Below are 8,802 nucleotides of genomic sequence, written 5' to 3' on the forward strand. Positions count from 1 at the left end.
CAGACCGTCAACGCCTGGCAGCCATCCACATCCATCCAAACCGATCTCCCCACGCGGTGAATGACACCTCCCGCTGCCCTCTAAAAGGGCGCGGGCTGAGATCACTCAGCATTTCCCGTCTTCCACCATTCAGGTACACGAAGGCCAGGCAGCAGTTCCAATTAGGAGATCAGAAAGGGAGAAGGTAAATCTTCCAGATGGCCATGAGTAGGAACGAAGCCGAGAGGAGCAATAGGCTCCCTAATAGATTCTCACCATCCTCTGGATGTGGAGTCCAGGAGCTCAGAGCGCTCGTTAAAGGACAAGCTTTTTTTTGGTCATTCTCATCTGGAGAATCTGCCCGCCTATTAAATCCAGGGCCAGCTCCGTTTCAGATAACGGACCAGCAAATAAGGCCCGTGGGGGGTGGGGATGGGGGGTCCACACAATTTTCTTCAGAAAAACATCCAGTTACCTACTTTCTCCCTAGAGTTCCAAGGTCAATTTGGGTTCTCTGCCTTGCAAGGGTTTTCTAAGGGGATTGCCTGGAAAAGACCTGAACAGCCTGGCCAATTATCTGACCTTCAGAATCGTTCCAGGCATAACTAACAATACTTGTGCCTGAGGTATCCCAAAGAGAGTCCTGGGCAAGTGGTACAAAAGTGCGCTCAAATCAACTTTCGAAGCTGCAGAATAGTAAGGCACTTTTTGAGGAGGCCTGGTGAGTAGGAGCAAGAGCTCACTGGCATGCAGCTACAACGGGGAAGACAGGAGCCCTCTGCCACCTTCCTAGATTCACTTTTTCTTAAGGAGGCACTGAGCTCTATTGCTTCTGCCCAAAGAACTAGGAAGAGGTGTATATCCAACACTTGAGAAAAAGTTCCAGTCTCTCTACCCTAGTTACAGCTCTTAGAATCATGCTGGGCTTAATTAAGGAAAATCCCAGCTCATAACACAGATGATACCTTCTTAGGTGATCTGCATGCCTGTACAGGTACAGATTCTGAAGCCGATAGGTGTCCTGATTCAGGGATGGAGGTGCAGAATCCAAGTAGTTCAGTCACTCATGAGCGGTATTGGATCCCACTGGTCAAAAGTAGCAAAGAAGGAGATAGTAGGAGCGCATCATGAAAAGATTACTGAGTTTTTGAGTCCTAGGATGTGGGTTAGAATCTTGATTCCGCCACTTACTAGCTATGTGACTTTGGGCAAATCACTGACTCTCCTGGTCTATTTTTGTATTTGTAAAATTCAATTTGATAAACAATTAGTAATGGGCCAGGCCCTGTGCTAAGCTAAAATGAGAGATAAGTTAGATCCTTTCCACTTATAAATCTGTGTTCCTATAATTTGCCAGATGCTGAGGTGAGTAAAAAGTTAAGTAATGTGAAAAGTGCTACCATCTAAGCAGAGCCAATGAGAACCTGATGGGAGAGATACCCATCAGGGTATTGTTGGGAATGCTCTAGCTTGAAGCGCTAATGAGTTTATGTTTAAGTAGCTGAGATTATCTATGCAAGTCTCTAGGAAGGAAAGATTGTTCACTGGTAGTATCATTATCTCTGTATTTTCAAAGATAATTTTTATTGGTTTAAAAATGATTTATTAAAAAATTTACTTATTCTTTTTTTTAAAAAAAATTATTTATTTATTTTCAGTGTTCCACAATCACTACCACACAACCTGGATTTTTTCTTTCCCTCCCTTCCCCTCCCTCCACAAGACAGCATACAATTTTATATGGATTCTACACATACATTCCTATTAAATACATTTTCACCATAATCATGTTGTATAGAAGAATTAAAATGAATGGGAGAAATCATATAACAAACCAAAATGTAATACAAAGGAAGATGATCTGCTACAATCTGTGACTGAATTCCATAGTTCTTTCTCTGGATGTGGAAGGCATTTTGCCTTAAAAGACCTAATTTGCTTATTCTTTAACAAGCGCACTTAGGTGGAACTGTGTATAGAGTCCTGGCCTGGAGTCAGGAAGACTTAGCTTCTTGAGTTCAAATCTTACTAGCTGTGTGACTCTGGACAAGTCACTTTACCCTGTTTGCCACAGTTTCCTTACCTTTAAAACGAACCGGAGAAGGAAATGGCAAACCACTCCAGCATTTTTTGCCAAAAAAACTCTAAATGGAGCCACAGAGAGTCAGACAGGATAGAAATGACTGAACAACAACAACAAATGATTTAATCCTTCCAGTTTACGTGCTAATAAAGAGTTCTGGTGATGTCATACTGGGTGGAGTCAGACAAACTTTCTGGCTGGGCTTGTCCAACTGAGGGACAATGAAGTAAGAAGTAAGAGAAGTCCTTCAAGATGTGCCCAGGTCCTGTGGGTCCAAAGGGAGCCTCTGATCCAGTAGGCTACCTAATGAGCTTTACATACATTTTTATAGAATTCCCACAGCCGCCTTGTGAGGTGAGTATGAATATAATTGTGCCTATTCTGTAGTTTAAGAACTTGTGGCTCAGAGAAGTTGATTGACACACCTAATGTCACACAGCTAGGAAGTAGGATAGCTAGGACTTGAACACAGGTCACTGGCTCCAAATTCAGAGGTCTTTCCTCAAGACCACACCTATCTCTCTGCCTTTGATGCTCAATGCTAGATGTTCCAATAAACCCAGACATTAGATGGAGAATGGCCACCATATCCTGCTCCATATGCCACTAGAACCCATGGAAATAATCATCCTAATGGTAAGCATTATGTTTTCCTCTCAAAAAGGACAGGACCTTTGGAAAGCTCTGCAAAGGGCCCTGGGTCTTTGCATTTGCTGTGACATGCTGCTGTTCCCTTCTGCTCATCCATGATGGCTTAACAGAAGTGGACAGATGGAGACAAATGGATCCTACATGCAGAGGTGGCTGTCATCTCTGTGCCAGAGTCATTTAAATACTTTTAGCTCAGGGATTTCATGACCTTTACAGAAATGATAATTCACTGTTGTTGTAGGACAATATTGGCAAAAGCAGTCCTGGGTGGAAGGGGGGGCTCTTCTGAAGGCCAATTGAAACAGGAGACAAAAGAAAAAGATGAACAAAAGATTCCCATATGTAAAACCAAATGAACCCTCCAATATGACAAAAAATCAAAGGGCCCCTTTCAGGTCCCCTTCATTTCTTACCTGGAGGCTGCAATAGCCTCCTTACTGGTGTCCCTGCCTTGAGCCTCTACCCTCTCCAATGCTTCTTCCACAAAATTGCCAAAGTGACCCCCAGAGGCACAGATCTGACCTTGTCATTCTTCTGCCCAAGATGCCTCCTCTGGGTGTCAGGTTAAACCCTCTAAAATCTGGTTCCAATCTCTTTTCATCCAGATTTCACATTACTTCTCATCAAGTATTCTGCCACTCTAGATTTTAGCCAAACTGGCCTATTTGTGGTTTCTGGAACATTCTGTTTCCTGTCTCCCCACCTTTGCATGGGCTGCCACCATGCCTGAAGTGCTCTGTCTCTCCATCTGTCTCCCTCTCCCTCATTGTCTTTATTCATTTGTGTTTCTCTCTCTCTCTCTCTTTCTCTCTCTTTCTCTCTCTCTCTCTCTCTCTCTCCCTCCCTCCCTCCCCCTTCCTCTTCCTCCTCCTCCTCCTTCTTCTTCTCCTCCTCCTTCTCTCTCTCTCTCTCTCTCTCTCTCTCTCTCTCTCTCTCTCTCTCTCTCTCTCTCTCTCTCTCATTCTCTGTCTCTCTCGTCCCCTCCCTATTTTTACCTCTTGGAAGCCCCCAGCTCCATTCAAGGTTCAACTCCTACCCATTGCCTTTCCTGATCTCCCCAACAGTTAGTGTCCCCACACTTACACTGAAATTACTTATTATTTACGTTCTGTAAATTTTAGATTTTTTTCTTTTCTTTGTACAAATTCTATCTGTTAAATAGATTTTGGATGAGAACTGTTTAACTTTTGACTTTACTGCCAAACACAATACCTGACACATAGTAAGCTCCAAATACATGCCTGTTGAATTAAATTGAATTAAGTATTGGCAAGTTTGTTGGGTTGAATTGAATTGATGGATTCCACCTTCCCTCTGGTTGCACACAGACCCCACGATTCATGGTGCCATTAAAGGATAGGTCTGAATGTCTCCCTAGTCGATGTGCTTCCTGGACGTTCCAAGCTCGCTTTCTCTTGGGGATATGTAAGGGGTGTGAACCCTATCCCAAAATAGTTTGTTTCTCTCTGGTTTAGCTTTAATTGATAGGAAGTTGTTCCTGGGAGCAGGGACACCTCCTTTGACCTGTGACTGGGGAGGCTATTAAGCATGTGAAAAGTCTGTATGAATAAGATGAATAAAGCAAACTTAGGAGCAAAAACTGCTACCATCTTCTCCCTCCCCAAACAAAAAGCAATACGTCTTTTTTTAAAATCTGCCTTAGAAAATTAAATGGTGGAAATGGGTTAATTGATAAATACAAATTCCTTTTTAAAAAGATTCAGATTTAATATAAAATAATTGCCTTATATGACTGATTTATCTAAAGTCTGACTAAGTTTAAATTATATCTTGCCCTTATTCTAGACCTTATCTGGGGAAATAAATGAACCTTTCATTTAGAAGAGAAATAGAATGGAGGTGACTATCCTGCAAGACAAAGCAGAAAGAATCTGAGTGCTTAAAAGATGGATTGGGATCCTTTACTTCCTCGTTTGTGAGAGAGGCAGACATGTCCTACAGCAATAAATTGAGAGTCACTTATAAAGCAGTCTCTACTAATGTGGATATATTAAGTAATGACTTCCCTGCCATAGCCCCGCACAGCCATCTTGTCAGTTTTCTGGACTCTTAGGGGAGGCTGGATATCATCTCTGTACTCCTCCACCTCAGTAATATCACTGCCCCCTCTTAGAGACAGGTGATTGCTGGTGTATTAAAATGGGGCACCATGGACAGCACCTCCACTCCATCCTCAAGGGGCATATTTATCTGGCTTTGGAAGACTATGTGACATTTCAAGCCCTCAGTCATGACACCGTGGCCAACCCTGCTCAAGAAAAAGTGAAGTCAGTAGCTGAAGCAATTATCCAGATACTCTGGCGTATCTTCTATTGGGAGAAAATGCAGGGATCTGACACAGTCTTCATTATAGAGGTTCTTAACCCGGGACCTGGGCATTTGTATAAAATGCTTTAAAAACTATTTCAACATGTTTCCTTTGTAATTTTGTATATTTTATTTTGTGCAATTAAATACACTATTTAATTATTTTATGGGCCCAATTCTTCCTTTTTTGCCTTCTATAAAGAGGGTAGAACTGGACAATTGGATTTTTGTGGGAACTTTCTTGGGTCATGTGAATTAACTCCGTAAATGCAGAAGCATTGAGATAAAGTGTAAACCATGTTCTTGAGCTTGAGCCAATGACCACATTCTGTCTCCTTGGGAAACAAGAATTCTTTATCTGTGAATGCTAATAATTTAGATCTTACAGTTCATGCATATTGTTGCATCCCCTCCAGTTATTTTCCTTTGTCTCTTTAGTGCTCGTCTGATGGTTATCTCCACCCTTATCCTTTTCCTTCTGTGTGGCTTTGATTGTTTGGCTCTGTATTTTCCCCTATAGGATTGAGAATGATAGCTAAACATTTACACTGCTTTGAGATTCGCAGAATATTTTACATTAGATTCTCAACAACTTCTCAAGGTTAGTATTATCCCCATTGTACTTATGAGAAAACTGAGAATGAAAGTGACATGCCCAGGGTCACAGTTTGTGTAGACTTCAGGAAAAGAGCAAAGAATCATCCTTTTCAGTCCTGGTCATGTTCTGAGAACCTCTCCCTGTAATCCTCACTAGAGACACCCAACACCATTTTAAGAGTGAAATAGCATTTGAAAGATACAACTAACATACCAGTAGAATACAGCACTTTTATGTAGTAAAGAGTAACAAGGACAAAAAGATGAAATGGGATTGGATTTTTAATCTATAGTATAGACATCTAGGAGAACTAATTGTGCTGGCTCCAGCCACATGTTCGTGTCCAAATATATCACCAAACCTCAGCATAAAAGCAAAATCAAAAGCCTGTCCCATACCCAATCTAATCCAACAAGTATTTATTAAGCACCTACTAAATGTAAGTTGCTAAGAATACAAAGACATAATGAAAAACAATCTCTGTCCTCAAGAATCTTACATTCTGTTATTGTGTTTTTTTCTTTTTTAATGGGGTAACATGTCAGGGCCCTGGAGTATTTTTTTATATCCCTGTGTAGTCCAAGGATACGAAAGCACATTCTAGTGTAGGGAAAGGGGACATGTAAATATATAAGGTTGTACATGATGATTTTAGGCAGGAGAGAGCAGTGACAACTAGAGGGAATCCAGAAATTCCTTCCTTAGGAGGTTGCACCTGCCTTGAATCTTGAATCTAGGTGAATCGATGAAGCAAAGGGGAGGAGAGAATGCATTCTGTTCTGAGGACAGCCTGGGTAAAAGCTGAATGCAGAATATAGAACACTGTACAAGGGAAGATCAGGCAGGCCTGTCTGGCTGGGATTTAAAAGGGTGTAATGGGGAATAATGGGGAACAAGATGGAGCCTGGTTATGAAGGACTTTAAATACTGGAATTTTATGTCAAACATTGTCAGACTTGGGCTATAGAAAGATTATTTTGGCAGCTATCTGAAGGATGGATTGGAGAGGGAAGACAAATTAGATCCTGGAAGTCTAGATGGAAGGCTCTTCAATAGTCCAATGGGAAAGGATTAAGGTTTGTGTTTGGGTACTGGTTGTGTAAGTGGAGAGAAGACTGCCACCTTCTTCACCCCTTACTGCTCGTCTTCTTCAAGGGACGCCATGGAATGCAAAAATGTTCACATGTGAGGAAGCCCTGGTGCCTCAGTTAGTGAAATGATGGAAAACTAAAAGTACATTAGCCTCTCAGCGCTTCCCCATCCTTGGACTACTCAGGGATGTAAAAAACACTCCAAGGCCTGGAGATGTCACCTCATTAAAAAAAAACACCAGTAACAGGGCCCGTTATTAACTTTCTTCAACAAGATAAATACATATAGACTAGTCCCAAACTACTCAGATGCAGAGAATTCATCTCCATAAAAGAACTAGCATTCTCTGGGACACTGGGGCAGGCTTTCCTGAAATGAGGATGTTCACACAACTGCCACCACTTCTCCACAGGTTATTAATGTCCTCACATGCTGGATGGCGTCAGCATTTAACAGAGCTTTAAAAGCAAGCTTTGTGCTTGGGAGGGGTGGTACTAAACAGGGTGGGTTCTGGAGGGAGAGGGTCTGTTTGAAAAGTAGCTCCCGTACCCTATGAAGCAAGGGGCACTAGGGAAAGAAGAACATCCTGGGACATCATGAGCTTTCTATGTCACTGAATAAAAACAAGTGCCCTCTAAATTTGAGAGTTCTGGTGCAAAGCCCAAGCTGCACTGCCCTAGTGGCAGCTTTAGCACTGACTCTGAGGTGGGCTTGAAGGAAGATGATTAGAAGCAGGTATAAGACTATAGACTGGGGAAGTGCAATTGTATCATGCAAAAGGACTTTATAGAGAGACATTATATAATTCCCTGACAAGATACGTTAATAAATGAGGAATTTTAAAATTTTCTAAGAAAAGAAACTAAAGGGGCAGCCAGGTGGTACAGTGGATAGAGCACTGGCCCTGGAGTCACAAGGACCTAAATTCAAATCCGGCTTCAGGCATTTGATACTTACTAGCTATGTGACCCTGGGTAAGTTACTTAACCTTGATTGCCTCAGGAAAAAAAGAAACTATTCAAGCCTATGAATATAGCCTTGTAGAATATAGAAACTATACAAGGCTACCCTAAGTAATCAGGACCCTCCTTCTCCAGACAAATACATTTCTTCAGCTGCCCCTGCCCTGCTATCTCTTTAGAAGTTGTTCAGTTTCATCCACAAAAAACTTTGGATTGCTTTTATAGACTTCTGAAGATCCTCCTATAGACCTATCCTGACATCCTGATTTATCATCATCTACCTCCTACCTCTGGAAAAGAGTTTGTGCCTAGTCTATATACATTTTTTTATCAGTATATAAACTATTTCCCTCCAGAAGAATTCAATCTCCTTGAGGGTAGTGGGTTTTTCTTTTTTGGCTTTGGATCCCCAATGCTGAGTGTAGTCCCTGGAATATCATAGACACCTAATAAGTGCTTATTAAATTGAAATGAATCTCAAGAAGTCCAATCTTGATTAAAAATAGAATGAACTCACTCTGGGCTTGGAGTCAGTAAGTGCTAGTCTTTTACCTGTCTTTCACCAGTGATGTGACTTTGAATAAGTCAGTTGGCCTCTCTGCCAGTTTTTTCCTCAATGAAATAAAGGTGTTGGACTAAATGTTCTCTAAGGTCCTTTCTATCACTGAAATTATATGATTTAATGATCCCGCTTTTGCCAGTCATGGGAAGGCAATGGGTTCAAATTTGTGTATGCAGATTATCAAAATAAGAAGGTTGGAAATCTCTGTATTTGTGATTTTGTTTTGTATTTATGCCAGCAATGAAATTTCTGGTCTCTATGTATGCTTCCAAGTAAAGAATCTGATGGGTAATCTTGTTGTTGAGAAGAATGTATAATATAGGTACATCTAATTAAACTAAGGAAGTCAGAAAAGGCAGTAACAAGCAACTGAGATGCCCAGTGGACACTGTACTATAAATAACAGTGAATCAAAGGACTAGAACAGGAAAGGAATCTACCCCAGTGAAGAAGTCATCTGCCCCAGTGACATTCTAGAGGATAGCCACAGTTCTGTCACATTGGAGATATAAGTGGCACTGGTCACATTTGTGCATTGACCATATGT

General features: G+C 41.4%; 1 long non-coding RNA gene across 1 annotated transcript; it reads left to right on the plus strand.

The window, feature by feature from the left end:
* The first annotated feature begins 2,197 nt into the window (after window positions 1-2,197).
* Window positions 2,198-5,134, plus strand: LOC140531078 (uncharacterized). Its single transcript, XR_011976263.1, has 2 exons — window positions 2,198-2,416; window positions 4,520-5,134. It is a non-coding gene; the product is annotated as an uncharacterized lncRNA (long non-coding RNA).
* Window positions 5,135-8,802: the final 3,668 nt, after the last annotated feature.

Source organism: Notamacropus eugenii, chromosome 3, assembly GCF_028372415.1.
Source record: "Notamacropus eugenii isolate mMacEug1 chromosome 3, mMacEug1.pri_v2, whole genome shotgun sequence".
Taxonomy (NCBI): Eukaryota; Metazoa; Chordata; class Mammalia; order Diprotodontia; family Macropodidae; genus Notamacropus; species Notamacropus eugenii.